General features: G+C 37.4%; 1 protein-coding gene across 10 annotated transcripts in view; it reads right to left on the bottom strand.

The window, feature by feature from the left end:
* Window positions 1-19,503, bottom strand: part of LOC109414982 (coiled-coil domain-containing protein AGAP005037) — a 220,891-nt gene that overhangs the window by 20,511 nt on the left and 180,877 nt on the right. The window lies entirely within an intron of this gene.

Raw genomic sequence — 19,503 nt, 5'->3', positions numbered from 1 at the left:
CGACGCGCACACGGTAAAAAATCTGCACTCTGATATGAACTGATTGGCACTTGAATTCGCACTACTGTCTAATCAGTTTGTTATCAATTCAATAACATTCGAAAAAGAACATTCCATGCCTCTTCAATATAAATGGAAATTCACTTCAATTCGTTGTTGACAATGTTTTGATTTCAAAACTAGAATTAAAAAAAAGTGTTCACCACACCCAGATTCGATACCAGGACCTTGAGATTCATGGTCATCAGTTTTCCCACTACACTACATCTCTTCTGTTAGAGAGGTGCGTATCGAAGCGAAACACTTTCTACCACCTGGCATCTATATTTACCTTCACGGTAAAAAATCTACACTCTGATATGAACTGATTGGCACTTGAATTCGCACTACTGTCTAATCAGTTTGTTATCAATTCAATAACATTCGAAAAAGAACATTCCATGCCTCTTCAATATAAATGGAAATTCACTTCAATTCGTTGTTGACAATGTTTTGATTTCAAAACTAGAATTAAAAAAAAGTGTTCACCACACCCAGATTCGATACCAGGACCTTGAGATTCATGGTCATCAGTTTTCCCACTACACGGTCAGAAAATTCACACAAAATTGAGCTAAACTGGAACAGCTCAAAAAATGAGTAAATTTTTTTCCAGCGATAGCGCTGGCCCAAGTGCGAAAATCTCATCAGTTTAAGCCGTATAATATTCTTGAAGATGTGAAGAATATTATACGGCTTAAACCAGTTGAATTTTTGCACTTGGGCCATCGCTATCGCTGGAAATGCAATTTACTCAATTTTTGAGCTGTTCCAGTTTAGCTCAGTTTTGTGTGAATCTTACTCATTTTAGAGTAACTTTTTCTTAGCGTGTACACTACATCTCTTCTGTTAGAGAGGTGCGTATCGAAGCGAAACACTTTCTACCACCTGGCATCTATATTTACCTTCATGTCCAAAACAGTCATTACCAAACCAATAGTTTTTCACTTTGGATCGTACTGCTTTATACAGTAGTGCAAATCGAAGTGATTTTCAGTTAATTTCTCCGGTGGGTTTGTTTTGGTTCTGAAATCAACACTGACAGCCAGTGCTGGAAATTTCATCCCGTCATATCTAAATTAAACCACCTACAGCTCATTTTAGAAGCTGAACCTGAGAGTATGGTATATGAAGAACTTGTGTGGCTAGACCAGTTCTGCAAGAAAGTCACGAAAAAACCGCTATTTTTTGAATATTTAAGGTAAATGTCACGGACTTCCTTCGAGAAATGCCAATGATATTCACGGTGAATATCATTTGGCATTTTTAAAAGGTAGTCCGTGACATTTACTTTAAATATTCGAAATATAGCGATTTTTCCGTGACTTTCTTGCAGAACTGGTCTAGCCGCACAAGTTTTTCCTATACCATATTCACAGATTCAGCTTCTATAATGATCTGTAGGTGGTTGAATTTAGATATGACGAAATGAAATTTTCAGCACTGCTGACAGCATTGTGAATCCAAAGGAAAAACATTGCTGATCATGTTGATTGGGATGTTGAAGAGTTAATGGATTTTTCCCTTACTTCGAGCGTGCAGAATTTTTACCGTGCAGGCAAATAAAATTGTCCCACCACAAATATTCACACACGGTCAGGAAATTCACACAAAACTGAGCTAAAGTGGGACAACTCAAAATTGAGTAAATTTTTTGTCCAGCGCTAGCGCTGGCCCAAGTGCGAAAATCTCATCAGTTTAAGCCGTATAATATTCTTGATGATGTGAAGAATATTATACGGCTTACACCAGTTGGATTTTTGCACTTGGTCCAGCGCTATCGCTGGAAATGCAATTTACTTATTTTTTGAGCTGTTCCAGTTTAGCTCAGTTTTGTGTGAATCTTACTCATTTTAGAGTAACATTTTCTTAGCGTGTACACGGTCAGGAAATTCACACAAAACTGAGCTAAAGTGGGACAACTCAAAATTGAGTAAATTTTTTGTCCAGCGCTAGCGCTGGCCCAAGTGCGAAAATCTCATCAGTTTAAGCCGTATAATATTCTTGATGATGTGAAGAATATTATACGGCTTACACCAGTTGGATTTTTGCACTTGGTCCAGCGCTATCGCTGGAAATGCAATTTACTCATTTTTTGAGCTGTTCCAGTTTAGCTCAGTTTTGTGTGAATCTTACTCATTTTAGAGTAACATTTTCTTAGCGTGTACATTGCAATGTTGGTTGAAGTCGCCGCTACAGTTTTTAGCAGCGGGTGCGAATTTTGGGGTGGTGTTTCGACTAATCGGTTGGATGTGTGGACATTGTGCTTTCAAAGATTGAACATTTTTGCAGATTTGTCGCGAAATCCTTGCAATGCTCAATATTGTCTAAGGCCTAAACATATGTACAGTGTGTTCTAATGCACATATCAATAGATCGATATTCCAAACTCAAAATAAAACAGATGGCTCTTTTTTTGTGTGGTAGTAGAATCGAACTTTCTCGGTGCAGTGATGTCAGATTTTTTCACAAGTGCTTCCGTAGATGAAAATTGATGAGCGGGGGGAGAATTTCAGAATTTTTATTCCGTAGATTCAGGTTGAAAATCCGTAGATTTCCCGTAGCTTTCCGTAGGTTTCCGTATAAAAACCGGGTTTTCTGTAGATTTATTCTACGGATCCGTAGTTCCGTAAAATAAGCGCAATTCCGTAGATCTACGGAAATTTCCGTAGATCTGGTAACGCTGTCTCGGTGAAGAAGCTATTTCGGGACATGAAGTAAACACACTAGAGGGGTCTTGCCCGGGATTTTCCGGGACAAAAATCCCGGGAAATCCCGGGATCCAGAAAATCCCGAATCCCGGGATATTTTTCCGAAATTCCCGGGATTTCCCGAAAATTTCCAAAATGTGTGTTATTTTAGAACATGACTAACTACACAAGTGACCCGATTTTGTCAGACCTTTCTCGGAACACATTTGTTGCTCTCTTCAAAAACTCAAGCAGTTTTTCAAACTTTTTTCATTCGTCTATGTTCTGTATCTCAGTTTGACGAACAACCATAAAAAATGGTTAAAATTTTACCGTAAGATAATGAGAGCGAAAAGTTTGTCGCAGAATGGAGCTGACAATATCGGGTCCTTACTGTATTCACTTTTAATATTTTTTGCATTCGATTGCACACTAATTGGAAGGTCCGGAGCCTTTTTTATGGTTATCAAGTTTTTGATGAAAATCCCTGCAAACTGCCTGTAAATTTTTGGAGAACATCAGAATGTGCATTTTGAGAATTTATTTTGATTATTCCTGTTGTTATCTGTGGTGGATGCAGTTAGAATTGTAAATTAAACATTGTGATTTAATTATGTGTGTATTGAAAATAGCGTGCTGATTTGGACATCCCTAGCGAATCAGCGTGGAAACGTGGTGAACACGCAAAACTTAACGAAAGTTCGCTTCGGCCTGAAACGAGACAATGGAACGAGTCAAGATCGAGGCACGGACTGTGAATGTAGTGGTATAGACAAAGAGGTTCGCGTGTTGCAAGGAATACAGATGAAAGACATTCTAGTAACAAATGTTGTACCGATCGGATGTGTTTTTGAAATCATCCTTCGTTACGACAATGGTGCAGCCGGTAGGCGATTTCCTACAGATTGTCCAATTTAGTGGCAATTGTGAGCAGGCAAATAAGAAAAGGAGTAATTTGTATCGGTGTTCAGAGTGAAAGTTTGGTTAATGTGGAGTTGTAAAAAGTTGTAGTGCAGGATTCAGAAGAAAGGAATGGTGAACTGATGGCAGGATGGAGGCTCCGGTGAATAGGTTTGAGTTTGAGCGAGGAAAATGCTTTGAAAAGTGGAACCGAAAAACAGATGAACGGAAGGCGAGTCGCTGCTTGGTAAAAAAAAGCAAAAAAAAGGGTATGGAGAAATGGAAAGAACGATGAACGGAAAACAAGAAAAGAGTAACGAGATCCACTGGCAAAAAAAAAGATAAGCCAAAAAGATGAGGCAAAAAAATAGATGAGCCGATAATAAATAAAGAAGAGCAGTGAGATGGATTGGCAAAAAAATAGATAAGCCAAAAAGATGAGGCAAAAAAAATAGATAAGCCTAAGAAAAGTAATGAAGAGTATTGAGATAGATTGGCAAAAAATAGATAAGCCAAAAAGATAAGGCAAAAAAATAGATGAGCCAAAGGAAAGAGAAGGGTATTGAGATGCGTTGGAAAAAAATAGAAAGATGTTAAACGAAGACGGTGCTTGCTAAAAAAACAAACAAACAAAAAGGGGGAAAGCGAAAAAAAAAGACTGGAAAGAAATGAAAAAACAAACGAAACATGAGAGAAATGTTGGAAACGCCTAGAAGAAGCAAACGAATGAACGGGAAGTGAGAAACGAGTTTTGATACGAAAACAGGATTTAAACTGATTCGGATTTGGATTGCATTAGGGTTTGAAATGGTTTCGATTTGCATGTAACAAAAATTGAATTCGTGTTTAATATGAATTAGATTTCGGATGGTTTTGGATCAGATTTGGGTTGGAATTAGATGTGAAATGGATATGGATTGGATTTGAAATGGATTCGGATTGGATTTAAATGGAATTTAGAGTGGATATGCATTGGATTTGAATTGGATTTAGATTTGATTTGAATGGAATTGGGAATTGAATGGATTTGGATGACATCTGATTTGGATTGGACCTGGCTTGGATATGGACTAAATTTTGGTTGGATTTGGACTGAATATGGATAGGATTTGGAATTGTGTTTGGAATTACATTTGGATGTGATTTAGACTGAATTTAATTTGGATAGAGTTTCCATTGGATTTGGATTGGATTTGGATAGGATTAGCATTGGATTTGGATGGGATGTGAATTAGATTTTGATTGGATTTGGAAAGGATTTTGATTTGATTTGAAATTGGATTGGATTTGAATCTGATTCGGATTGGATCTGGCTTGGATATGGATTGGATTTTGGTTTAATATGGACTCAGTATGGATAGGATTTGGAATGGCGTTTGGAATCACATTTGGATGTGATTTAGACTGAATTGAATTTGGATTTTCATTGGATTTGAATTGGATTTCAAATGTCTTTAAATTGGATTTGGGTGGGATATGAATTGAATTTGGAATGGATTTTGATTTGATTTGGATTGATTTCGGATTGGAGTTGAATCAGATTTGGATTTGAATTAGATATAGATTGAATACGGATTGGATTTGGATTGCTTTTGAATTGAATTTTGGTTGGATTCGGATTGAATTTTGATTAGATTTGGAATGGATTTTGATTGGATTTGGGCTAAACTTAGATTGGATTTTGATTAGATTTGGATTGGGTTTATATTTGATTGAATTTGGATTTGGATTTTTTTTTTGGATGACATCTGGATTGAATTTAAATTTGATTAGATATGGAATTCAATTTTTACTGGATTTTGAAGGATTTGGGATTGGATTTGAATCCGATTTGGATTGAACCTGGATTAGATATGGATCGGATCTTGGTTGGATTTGGACTTAATATGAATAGGATTTGTAATCCTTTTTGGACTTACATTTGGATTAGAATAGGAGTGAATCGAATTTTGATTGGATTTGAATTGGATTTTGATTGAGATTGGGATTGGATCTGGATTGTATTTGGATGGATTGTACTGGATTAGGATGAGGTTTTCAAATTGATTTTTGAGTGGATTTGGATTCAATTTGAAGTGAGATTTGGATTGCAGTGGGATTGGCGAAGTAAATAATTTAGGATGGATAGGATCTTTGGGCTAATTTGTATTGAATTTTGATGGGACTTAGATTTGATATTAATTGGTTTTGAATTGTATTTCAATTGAATTTTGATTGAATTAGGATATTTTTTGCATAAATTTATATTACCCGTTGCAAGAAAATAGAGAGCGAAAAAGGTGCAAAATCGCTAATAGACCTCCGCTGGTATGTTTAATCGTTATGGTGTCTTCTACAATAAGTGCGCGAATTGGCCAAGGAATACTGCGCCGAAAACACCGAAATGATTTTTCTTACAGGCGGAGATGTATGGGCGCTTGCGCGTACAAATTTTCGCGCAACGCATAATACTAAAATGATATTAAAAATACGTGTAAAAATAAAATAATCGAATGGAATTTGCATGACACAAGGATTTTGATATAATTTGACAACATCATCAGTTGAAAATTACAAAACAAATAAAACGTACACGTTAGGAGAGTAGAGAAGAGGGATAATGTGGTGGATGCAGTTAGAATTGTAAATTAAACATTGTGATTTAATTATGTGTGTATTGAAAATAGCGTGCTGATTTGGACATCCCTAGCGAATCAGCGTGGAAACGTGGTGAACACGCAAAACTTAACGAAAGTTCGCTTCGGCCTGAAACGAGACAATGGAACGAGTCAAGATCGAGGCACGGACTGTGAATGTAGTGGTATAGACAAAGAGGTTCGCGTGTTGCAAGGAATACAGATGAAAGACATTCTAGTAACCAATGTTGTACCGATCGGATGTGTTTTTGAAATCATCCTTCGTTACGACATTATCCTGGAACGTTATGAGCATATTCCTTGAGAGAGAAAATGGCAGCAGAATTATCTGAGAATTTGTTTTAGAAACATGTAAAATATTTTCAGGTGGAACTTCTACAGAATTTTCTGGGAATATCTGAAATCCTTGTAGCATTTTCTGACAGACTTCTTTAGAAAATCTATTAATAATGGCAGCCAGATCCTGGAATATTTGTATCTTTTCATATGTTTCTGAAGAAATTCCTTAACCCTTCAGTGTTGTAAAAAGTACAACACTATCAAAAAACCTCACTCGTCATATACAAATACAACGCGAGCGCAGTGCAGTTTCGGTTGCTTGATGGCGTGCGTGCTGAAAGGTTAAGAATAATGTTGGTTTGATATTTTCATGATCAGAGCATTTGCTTGACGCATTTCCAGCAAAACTATGGCGAAAATTCACTCATCTAAATCGTGGTGAAATCATTCGCAGAATTTTTAAGAGGCATATAATAGAGGAAAAATGTTAATCGTTCCTTATGGAGATATGCAGGATCTCTGGAATATTTTTGACGATGTCGTGAAGCTTTTTTATTTTAAAAGTCGAGGTGAAATATTTTGCGGAACTCATGGAAATAGTTTGGGCAAGGATCATCGGATAATATTAAAGTGGAATTTTCAAGAGATTTTTTGATTTTTTTTCCCAGCCGAATAGGTTTTTTCTAAAAAAAATCTAAAAACAAGAAAACATTTGAAGGAGATTGCTGAACGATGTAATTTTACCATATATGTAAAAAAGTGAAATTTCGAGTTGGGTTTCTCGACATCGCCTTTAGCAAGATGAAACTATAGAAGTTTTAAAAGAATCTCTTATGAATTCCATGAAAAAATTCTAAAGAACTCCTGTAAGATTATTTAAACTATTTTTTAAAGATGTTCCAAGCAATTTCACAGGACTCACCTTAAATAACCCCTAGAATAACCCTGAATTTTCATGTCATCTGCCTTGTAAATTCCTTAATGTGTTTCTAATCTAATCTTATCTAAAATTCAGTAATTTTATATGAATTGATTTTTTCGATAATTATCTCTAAACGCCAAAATACTGATTGTCCTTTTCTTTATGAATTTCTTTACGTAATAATAAAACCAAATTTTGTCAAATTTGTTTTACACTGGTGCTATTTGATGGTGTAGTTACGAATATCAGTGAATTGAACATTTCCATTAGTTGTTCGAATTTAATTAAGCATGTTTTGGAATTTGTTCCATTCATTTTCTAACAGTTTTGGGAAAATTTCATTTTTTCCCGGGATCCCGGGAAATCCCGTGATTAGAAAAAAAAATCCCGAATCCCGGGATTTTTTCGGTCCGGGAAACAAGACCCTCTAAAACACACAGTTGCCAATCCAAACCATTCTTGATTTCAGTTCACTAATTGTTCACAAAATTTACCCGTTTTCCACAAATTAACGTTTTTAGCGATTTTCCCATACGATTTGTCAGTTCTTAACTACCTTTAACCACAGACAAACAGACGTAACACCTTGAACGATTTTCATGGAAATCCATCGCCCAGTTCACACTACCACCACCTGGTGGAAAAGTTGCACGAATCACTGTGTTGTGCAATATCGCCAATAGAAGGCGCTAGTGTGAAACGTCAAACGCATAGAAAAACTATGCGCGCGCCTCTGGTTGTGAAAGCCACAACTATGAAAATTTAAAATGTTCGTTGAAAGCGTAGTCGATGGAAATTTCGCAAGTGTTACGTCTGTTTGTCTGTGCTTTAACTACCATTCTTCCGTGAGCTTGAGGTGAGAATTTGAGAAAGTTGACAACAGAGTTTCCCATTGCTCATGTGTACATAAATGTGACAGCGAGCCTCCTACCAAATTGTCTCCCAGCTCTTCAAAATCGCAGTGTGCTGCGCTGCTAGGAGGCTCACGAAAATCTGGTGGGTGCGAGCTAAGCGCCTAGCTTCCGGGGAGCTCGTCTCATGCGCTGCGTGAGCTGTTGGTATCTAAGGTGAAAAACAACTTCGAACCTCAACAACTTTTTTCCGTACACAACTCAAGTGTCTGGTTGGTCTATACGATACGACTAGGGACTCTCAATGCAAAGGTTAAGGTATCAATTCTCGTTCGTTTAGGAAGTTTTTGTCGTGAAATTTTCTAATTTAATCAGCGCATGAGACGAAGCTCATGAGACACATCCTGAGAAAAATAAGGCACACAACTTTCAGTCTCAAAATGTACAGAGCTCCTGGGAGCTCGCTTGCCATGTGGCTCCCGTACATGACACTACAGCACGTGTACATCAACTCTGGTTGACAACCAAGAGTAGCACGGACGATGGATTGTATACAAGTGATGGTGTCGCCGTCGGGCTGTCAGTGCTGGAAACTAGATGCTATAAAGGTTCTTGTCTACACTTTTCGCTGCTGGTACCAACTGAGAGCATTCAGTAGAAAAGTAATCAGCAATCATTCTATCGGACACCCTAAGATCTCCATACAAACTTCGGTCATAAACTGTGAAGGCCCGGTCCAATATTTTTCAAAAATTCTTTCACTATGACACTTCTAGGGTCCTAAACCCCTGTTTTTTTTTCTCATCCCATAACCAAATTGTGTGTTGAACGGTGTTGTGAGAAAAAAAAACTAGGGGTGGGTAATGTCTAGGACATAACCGCAAAGTTGTCGTAGGACAAAGGCTGGAACGAAATTCTGATTTCAAAATGGGCCTTTTTATTTAACGTCTTAAACCAGCTGATCTTTCGGGTCATCAATCAACGGACCTGTCACATTAATAGATCTTAATTATACAATTTATTTTGTTACAGACGCTGGCAAATTCAAATGGGCGGATTAATGTGTTGATGTTGAGTAAAGTTATGTAATCACTTTCGATGGACGCATTCATAAGTATCTGCAGACAAGTTCAAGAATTTTTTAATTTTAAAGGTAAATCTTCATTCAACCGTTCTTCGAAAGCTTTTTATAGAACAGATTAAACTATTACAATATTGAATGGCATTATAGATCATAGCTTCCTAAATACGTTTTGCGCTGTAACCCCAACTGCTTGCAGGCACACGTCAATTGTTCCACGCGAAGTCGGGTGACGGCAGACTGAGGAGTCGCAAAAGAAATGTTTGGAAAATGAAACGTTAGATCATTTTGAAGTTTCTCGTGAAATGTTCTGGATTCGGCAATACGTTGTATGCTTCTGGGAAGAACAATTAGTGGCCAGGCCGGCTTTACTGTTTCTAAGCTTTCAGTCTGTCGTATTTCATTATCCGAAAATTATCCGACTCATAACTCTTTAAGAATAATTTTCGGTGGTCCTGAAAAAGGACCGTTGACGTGTTGATTTTCTTCGCGCTAAATGCAGAATGCCACCGTTAACTGGCCCGCCGCGTGCTGGTGTGGATGAGATTCCTTGTTCCATCAGATAGATAGACGAGAGTCGTCGCTGGATTGGTGCACAGCTGAGGAGGTGACATCAACTCCCCTTGACTGATCCAACTAAAATGACGAAAGAGAACAGAAGATACAGATTTTGTGCCCCTAAAATAGCTGGTGAAGCTCCTCCCATTTGGCAGGCTTTCCTCTTTATTTCGTTTGCATGACCCGTCCGTATGTTTCAGATGCGTCATACGACTAATCAACCATTTATTAAGAAAATTTTATCAGTCGAAGAAAGTAATAGAAGTATGGTAATGGTGACAATTAGTTTAAATTGATACGTGTTAGAATGAATCAATGTTTCTCACAAAACTGTACCGATAAAATAATGCGTTGTTAAATTCTGAGTAGAACGCTTAATGTAGCTGTAGCTTCGCCACCAAGCATTCAATATTTCACTTTGCGTTTGCACTACACTTTTTCTGATCTATTCCATCCAATTAAAATTATCCGATTCATAACTGTTGCGGAAACATTTTCTGTGGTCCTGAAAAGGACCGTTTGAATATTGGACGATTTTAATGATTTCTCCATGTCACGCAATGCATGTTGGTTTTCTCCGCGCTCAATGCTAGGCACCGTCGAAAACTGCTCCGCCGCTTGCTTCCATGGTCAGTGCATGAAATTCATATTACTATCAGCCGAGAGTCGAAGCAGTTAATGTGCTGCTGTGACACCCACCTCCATCATCCTTGATTGATCCAACGAAAATGCCGAAAGAAAACAGAGGGCACAGCTTTTATACCCCTAGATTAGCAGATGAAGCTCCTCCCATTCGGCTGGCTTCCAGTTTATTTCGTTTGCATGCCCCGCCCGCAAGCACCCAAACGCTTCAAACGATGAACCAACCCAGCAATGAGTAAATTTTCATTGAACAGAGCACCAAGCATTCAATCTATCAGTTTTTGGTTGCCCCACTCTTTTCCCGACCGATGATGGAATGAAACGCTTAAGGGATCTTGACGATTCAAGAAAGAAAATTACAAGAATTCATAATTTCACGCAATGCGTGTGGGTTTTCGCTGAATACCGGATACCGTCGAAAATTGCCCCGTCGCTTGCTACAGTGGATAAGATTTAGTGACCGGTTTCACTGTTGCTGGCCACGAGTATTCAATCTTTTACTATTTCGTTCCACTACACTTTTCTCGATCGAGTGATGAAAGTTATCCGATAGCTCTTGGGGCATCATTTGCGGTGGCCCTGATAAGGATCGTTTGCTTATGAAAATTCACCATGCCACGCAATGCTTGTTGGTTTTCTCCGCGCTTAATGTTGGGTAACCGAAATCTGACCTGCTGCTTACTGCCGTGGATAAAATTAATAGTCGACTTCACTCTTGCTGATAAACGGAGCTGCCTTTCACTTGTTGGTTGCATCGCGATTCTCGATCGAAGAAAGTCCAATTATTCATAACTCTCAAAGAAAAATTTTCTGTGGTCCTGAAAAGGACCGTTTAATTTACGGACGATTTCGATGAATTCACCATTCCACCAATGCTTGTTGGTTCTCTCCACGCTGAATACTGGACGCTATCATAAACTGGCCCGCCGCTTGCTGCCTTGGATGAGAATTCTAGCCGTTCCAAGAGTCGTCGCTGGGTTGGTTTGTGTGTTGTTGCCGGGCTGGAGCTGGAGGTGACACCAACCTCCTTGACTGATCCAACGAAAATGACGAAAGAAAACAGAGGACAATGCTTTTATACCCTTAGATTAGCAAATGAAGCTCCTCCCATTTGGCGGGCTCTCCAGTTTATTTCGATGCCATGCCCCGCCCCCACGCACCCTGACGCTCCAAACGATTAATCAACTCAAAAATGAGTAAATTTCAAACTTTCACGTTTTGGTTGCACTTTTTGGCTTTCAATCTTTCACTTTTTTGTTGCACCACACTTTTCTTGATCGATGGAGGAAAATTATCCGATACATAACTCTTGTGGAACTAATTTCGATGGTCCTGAAAAGGACCGGGACGAAAGTTGGGCAATTAATTTGCATTATTTCACCCCGCCACGCAATTCTTGTCGGATTTGTCCGTGCTGAATGCTGGACACCGTCGAAAATTGGCTCGCCGCTTGCTGCCGTGGATGAGATTAATTATCGGCTTCACTGTTTCTGAACAACCACCAGGCATTCAATCTATCACTATTTGCTTTCACTACACTTTCCTCGATCAATGGAGGAAATTTTTCTAATTAACTCTCTAAGAATCATTGTCGGTGGTTCTGAAAAGAACCGTTTGAATAATGGACGATTTTAGGAAGGAAATGCAATGAATTTATCACACTCCGTGTCGAGAACTAGTTTGCCGCTTACTGCCCTGGATGCGATTTCTGGTGCTATCAGCACGAGAGCTGAAGCTGCCATCCACCTTTCTTGACTGATCCTCCGAAATTGACGAGAGAGAACTGCTCACTCCTCGACGGTGGTCGAAATGGAACTGACAAACAGCTCTCGCATGATCGCATTGCTGCGCATCCTGCGTCGTAAAGACTGCGCACGATGCGCACCAATCAGAGAGCGTTGGTAGACTGAACGAGAAATTTTGTTCGCAACCCATATTTATAGATTTCAGCGATTTCAATGTTTAACTTTAAAACAATTTTTCAACTATTTATCAATGATTTTCAGGTTCACTGAATGTTACAAATGAAGCGTGTGAGTTTCATTTCTTGGATAACGGGATTTTTATATCAATTCGTTTAGTAGGAAAGACACTGTGAGCGTTTAAAATCTTTCACTAAAACGTAACGCTGTCGGTTTCATAAATTTTGAAATGACACCAGGTATAGAAAACAGAGACGTAGTCCTACGTCAAAAAAACTCCGATCTGCTTGGGGTATAGTTTTAGCATTTTTGTAATTTTTGTTTCGTGGACAATCCAGATTTTTATATTTTTGGCTGATTTTTAGTATTGTTCTGTATAGGTCAAAATGGTTTTTGGTGTCTTCTGAAGCGTATTTACATTTTTTAAATCATTGAAAAAATAATAGTACGCCTGTCCACTTTTTCATAAATGTTCTCTGATTCGCAAGTCCACCCGCATATTTTAATTGGCATCCTGAAAGAAGTAACTGGTCAAAACTTCAGTTTAATCCATTGAAATTAAGGAGTGCATCTAATCAATTTTGTGTTTTTCGACTATTTTTGAACTTCAAAAAATCGTAACTACACTAAAACTTGTCAAACATTAATTCTTTCGGCAGAAATTGGAAGTTATACTTGTTTGCTACAGGTTCTTCAAACAACGTATCTCACTAAATTTAAATGAAATATATGTAATTACCACATTTGTAATCAGAAATACCTTCAAAAGTGGATTTTTTGATAGATTTTGTTCTGGAACACGCTAATGCCTAATATATGTAATAAGTTGAAAATTCTAAAACGATATCATATTCTCCAATGTTTTGTGGTTATTTGCTTCTTTGATATCAATGTTGTAGGAAATGAGCAACAGTTACAGGGGATACTCAAAATAACTAGGACAGGTAAAATTTTCACTTTTCAAAAAATGTTCAACTAGAGTAATTGATCCGATTATGGGGGAGTTAAGCACTGGGTTCATGTGTAAACCACTAATGTATCGCCCCAAGCAAACTTTTTACATGGGTTGAATTGAAAATAATAAAATCCATCCTTAATCTACGGGAAAATAACGAATGAGCATTTTATTCGTTTTTATCTGAAAGAACATTGTGTTCCTAATGTTGCGGCATTTGTTCCTAATGTTGCGGTATTTGTTCCTATTATTGCGGTATCCCATTGAAATCATATGGGCTACGCCAACATTAGGAACACTAGGGTATCCAATATTATTTGGACCCCCATGTATTTTGGACCCCCTGGATCGTATTATCATAATTTTCACAGCTTTAATGAGAAGATGACAAAAGTTTTTAGAATCATTCGCTTAATAAGATTGTTCTGCAAGAGCAGCAATCATTTCCTCACTGGAAATATCATTCTTTGCCTTGAAATTATTTTTGTTAATTTCGCCATCCGTGCGAGTGTCGCGGCATGTTTACGAAAAGAGAAAGTGGTGCTGGGGAAACTTGCAGATGTAAACAAAAACTTTTATCATTCTAGCGCATTAAATTCACAAAGTTCGTCTAATCATCCTTTGTCAATCAAGTAAATAGGATGTGCTCCAGCATATCCAAGTGGCAGATTCTTCGAAAACAGTTTCAAGTGGGTTTAAACAACGGGTGTCCAAAATATATACTTAAGAGGGTCCAACATAAATTGAAGTGCCCAAAATAGTGAAAACTGATGCTTCAAAAATCAGTTATTTTCATCAAATTTTCAGCCAGAAATGAACTTGTGGGTATTTTTGACGGACAGTAGAGGCTTTTACGGTCATACCAACATCATCATTATGTGTAACACCCTCTGAATCTGTTTGATTTTAGTTTAAATTCAAACTAATGTCCTCTAGGGGTCCAAAATTCGACCGTTACCCTACCACAACAATAGGAACACAGCAGCAAACGCATTAAGGAAAATATTTTTTTAAATAGGTTTTTGGGCAAATCTTAAGCAATCAAATGGTGCAATTTTATAACTTAAGCACCATACATCTATTAAAAATACCTTTTGGTAACATTTCAGTCGAAAAAGTGCTCAATTGCCATTACCGCAACATTAGGTACTACCACAACGATGGGAACAATTACCCTAGCTGTAACTTTTCGAAAAGGCATCAAATATTCTCAATTTTTTACTGTAAGTTCATCAATTAGTTGTGTATCAGTGGTCAAATTTTGGAAAAGATTGGGCTATTTTACGCGAAGTTAGAAAGATTCTAGAAAAAGGGTGTAATTATCCGATATCCAACTTTGAACTGTTATATCTCCGGATTCAATGAACCGAATGCAATGAAATTATGATCATTTCTGACGATTATAATGAACTTTGAAAAACATTTGACTTAATTTCAAATTATTATTAGGAAAAAAAGTTATGCATAGCGATTTCACTTATTCTATGCTTTTTAGTAAATTTATCTATTTTTCATATGCATCCCATTAACAATCCAATTTAAAGTCGGCCATTTGGTTGCTTTACTTCGAAACATAAATATATTCAAGTCAATTAGAGGGAATTTAAATGTACTATAATTACTATTTCGAATTTTGAAAGAATGATGGAATTTTGGATTAATTGGTGTTATATTAGAAACATAATCTAATCGCTATAATATTCTTTCGTGTAGAGAATTTTAAGTTTAGTCAAAAGTTTTTAATAGCTTATTATATTAGTCATAAATGATCAAAATTTCATTGCATTCGGTTTGTTGAATCCGGAGATATAACATCTCAAAGTTGGCTATCGCATAATTATACCTTTTCCTAGAATATTTCTAACTTCGTGTAGAATAGCCCAATCTTTTCCAAAATTGGACCACTGATACACAACTAGTTGATGAACTTACAGTAAAAATTTGAAAATATTTGATGACCTTTTCGAAAAGTTACAGCTGGTTGAACATTTTTTTGAAAATTATAAATTTTACCTGTCCCAGTTATTTTGAGTATCCCCTGTATGTTATCCTTCAGACTCTCTCTCGAGGTACTCGAGGTACCGGTCGGACGACGGACGCAGAGCTTCGCAAGAACGAGGCTGCGAGATGAGCTCGGATCACTCACAAGCAGTTAAGCGCGATGTGGTCGGATGGTCCCTCGATCACTCATGCTGCTGTCCTGTCCTCCTGGGACGCACGCGGCCACCACGTGCTACGGGGCTGAGCGGGGAGGGGTCTCAGTTGCCAAACCAAGCGATCCCCAAGCGTGGCTGGTGGGGAGTTCAGAAAAAATCCCAATGGGTCCTAAACGTGGGAGTCAGGAAGAGGTCCGTGGTGGGTTATTGGCTACCGGGTCCGGGAAATTATGTCCATACCTGATTCTAAAATGTCTTTCGGGCTCCTTATAATGGACACTGGCCACTTTTAGAACTATGGCCTACTTGACTTTACTAGGCACTTGAAACTATTTTAAAACCACTGTAGTGTATGGTATAACACTTTCGAACCGATGTGTTCTCCTTGGCGGTTTGTGTGGAAAAGGCCGCTCTGTTGGCCTCAGACCGGTAGCAAACCTCATCTCTTCCCATTCTTCCCAAAACATCATTTTATGCACTTCAGTATTATAATTTACATTTTATACAAATTTCAGTATTATAATTTACATTTTCTATAAAATTTTGTATGGAACTCGTTGCAAAACACGATTTTTTCAGCACTCTTCGTATTTATTCAACTCGGCAAGCCTCTTTGGATAAATGTACGACTCGTGCTGAAAAAATCAACTTTCTGCAACTCGTTACATAAATAACTATTCATTTCCCTTTTTATTCCAGAATATCCTATTTTCCGTTTATTACCCGATCCAGAATGTGTGTGCAGTGTAGCTGAATTGTATGTGAAGTGGGTGTAGGGGGAATCGGTTTAATACGCACCACCGGGGTAAAAAGTAGATGTATGAGAAATTAAATCGCTAATGGCGCTGTAGCCAATAAATTAATTTATTTTATTTCATACCTAAGATGTATTTATCCATTATTTTTAAATACACATGTTGTTGTGGATGTTTTGTTTTAGTTATAAAAATTGGTTTGACACTTGTAGGACCGGTGCCGGGCGTGGCAAACTAGATGTTGGTCACACAAACACTCGCGACATTCACATTCTGTGGCTATTTTTTTCGACTGGGTAAAACGACATCTCCCTGATAATATAATTTTTCATATGACATGTTTACACTCATCGATAGCATTTTTAATTTTCTATCTTCTCAATCATTAAAACTTGGAGTTTACCAAACTAATAAAATATTAAAATTGAAAAAAAAACAAATTTAGCCATTTCTGTTGTAAACATGCGAAAACTTTTTTCGCAGATTTGGAGGTCAAAATGAAGCAAAGTTGCAAAACTTGATATGAGACTCTCTTTGCTCACTCGCATAATTTATGATTTGCGCGAAAAAAGTGCCATTTTAAGTGTAAAAACGCGTATTTTAAGGTCCACAATCGCGAGTACTCTTAGGGCAAAATGCGCCGGCATTCGCTGTAACTCCAAAACAGCTGTTGGCGTTTGAAGTATGGCCACCGTATGGCTGCAGTACCACAGAGATGAAAATCAGAACTTTTCAAATGTGCATTGATTGCGTTATTAGCTGCCGCACTAACGTCGAGTAAACACCGTGATGCATGCAACATTGAAATCACGTTATTTCTTGGTGTGTTACATTCAACGGCGCATTTTTCCCGTACGGGCGGCGCGATTTACCCCGAAAAAATGAAAAACACATATTAGACCAACATTTTTTCAAAAAATCTTAGTTAAGCTTCTACAACGTTATTTGATTTAACGTTTTCAATAATTGGAAGACAACACATTGAACTTTAGGATGCCAGAACTAGAATGGACATTATTGTGCGTTTCATGGCTAAAATCGAGTCACACCTTAGGGTGCGCGTTATGCCCCGATCTCCCCTACCGCTCATTTTTATTGCATTCAATATGACCGTTTCATGATCTGGAGTATTGGTTCATTCAAAGGTCATTATCCTTTAACGTTCTAATGGAATCCTTATGACTGTCCTTGAAATACATTTTTATGAATGAATCTATGAAAACATAGTTTTTCATAGATTAATAACAACAGGATGTAATCTTATTGGACCTATTGCTCATGCTTGTCTGTCTGTTTATAATGAACAGCAGTTTGCAGGATTTTGTCGTGTCGCTGTATTGAGATGGCGCGCTTACTTTCTCTATCAGCTAGAGCCTCTCTTATAGGGTAAAGGGCCTTACCTGTAACAATGATTATAATTTGGGAAAGCCAAAAACGTCCCAAAAACTGGCCTTTCGGGGACAATCACGCTGTGGCGCGAAATTATACTGAACGTAGTAGCTTTGCTTCCTTGTAGTTTGCCTTGGCTCTCGGGTGTAAACAAACAAGCGTGTTGGCCATCAATATCAGTGCAGACGCGATTCAACTTTCTGCGCGCCAAAGCTTGGTTGCTCCCGAAAATCTAGTTTTTGGGACGTTTTAGCCTTCGCGAATTTTAGTAGTTTTTGCTTGATTCCTACAACATTACTGTCAAAGAAACAAATAACCACAAAACATTGGAGAATATGATGCCCTTTTAAAATTTTCAATTTATCACGTATATTAGGATGTTCTGGAGCAAAATCTATCAAGAAATCAACTTTTTAAGGTTTTTCTGATTACATATGTAATAATTACACATATTTCCTTTGATGTTTTTGAGATACGTTGTTTGAAGAACTTGTAGCAAACAAGTATATCTTCCAATTTCTGCCAAAAGAATTATTTTTTGTTAAGTTTAAGTGATTTTTGAAGTTCAAAAACAGTCGAAACACACAAAATTGGTATGATGCACCTTTTAAGGACAAGGTATTTGGAGTACATAGCTCAAAATTTCTAGAGCACCGTTTTTTAGAACCGTTGAACGGATTTGGATGAAAATGCATCACGCTAATTGTTCACTGGTTGTCAATAGCGTGATGCATTTTAATCCAAATCCGTTCAACGGTTCTAAAAAACGGTGCTCTAGAAATTTTGAGCAACGTACTCCAAATACCTTGTCCTTAATTTCAATAGATTTGGCTGAAATTATGACCAGTTCCTTCTTTTATGACGCCATTTAAAATGTACGGGTGTATCAGAGAATATTTTTGGAAAAATGGACAGGCCTATTAAATAGTTTAAGGGAGTCGAATAGAATAAAATAGCCAATTTTTGCGTGACGTAATTAATGGACGTTCCCTTACCAAAGCACACAGATTTTGGGCTGATTATTGACTCTAAGACAAGATTGGCGTAATCCTGTTCGAGAATTTAATAAACGATTTGATGAATTGGCTCGATTTTTCCGGAATCATCATTTTATTTTGAAATCACAAGACCAGGAAAATCACCGATAAGTAAATGAATAGATTTTTTTAATGATTTAAGCTTAATCGTTAAATTGAAATTTACAACATAGATAAATGGCTCACGTAAGTGCACAAAAATTCTTAAATTTTAATTCTAAACACAGATAGTTTTCATGTGGACACAATTTGAGGATTTTAAATACAGAAAAAAAAAACATTAGTCATTGTTTTCAGCATCACAGAATGTGATTAAATATGCAGATTTCAAATGAGAAAATTGTGCTCTGACAATAAAACATAAATAAGAAGTCAGATTTTTTGTGCAAAAGTTTGTGCCAAACCATCATGCTTTGAATTGTGCAAAAAGTTGACGGAGTTAGTTATGATTTAAATATTAAGAGTACCAAAATATTTTTTTAACATTATAATTGAAATTCATAAAAAATCATCAAAAAGTGGTTTACCTTTATGTAGCATGTGCTGATACAATATTATAAATGTATACGAAGCATATTTGAAATCACTGCTCTGGCTAGATGCATTCAACAGATTTGCCCAGCTTTATGACAGTTGCCTTAGTTGCTTATAAACAATAAATCTCCAATGCACTTTCCTCAGAAAAGTATGA

The sequence above is a fragment of the Aedes albopictus genome, chromosome 2 (genome assembly GCF_035046485.1).
Source record: "Aedes albopictus strain Foshan chromosome 2, AalbF5, whole genome shotgun sequence".
NCBI classification, from domain to species: domain Eukaryota; kingdom Metazoa; phylum Arthropoda; class Insecta; order Diptera; family Culicidae; genus Aedes; species Aedes albopictus.
The sequence above is the reverse complement of the archived record's forward strand: the minus strand, read 5'-3'. Positions and strand labels throughout refer to the sequence as shown.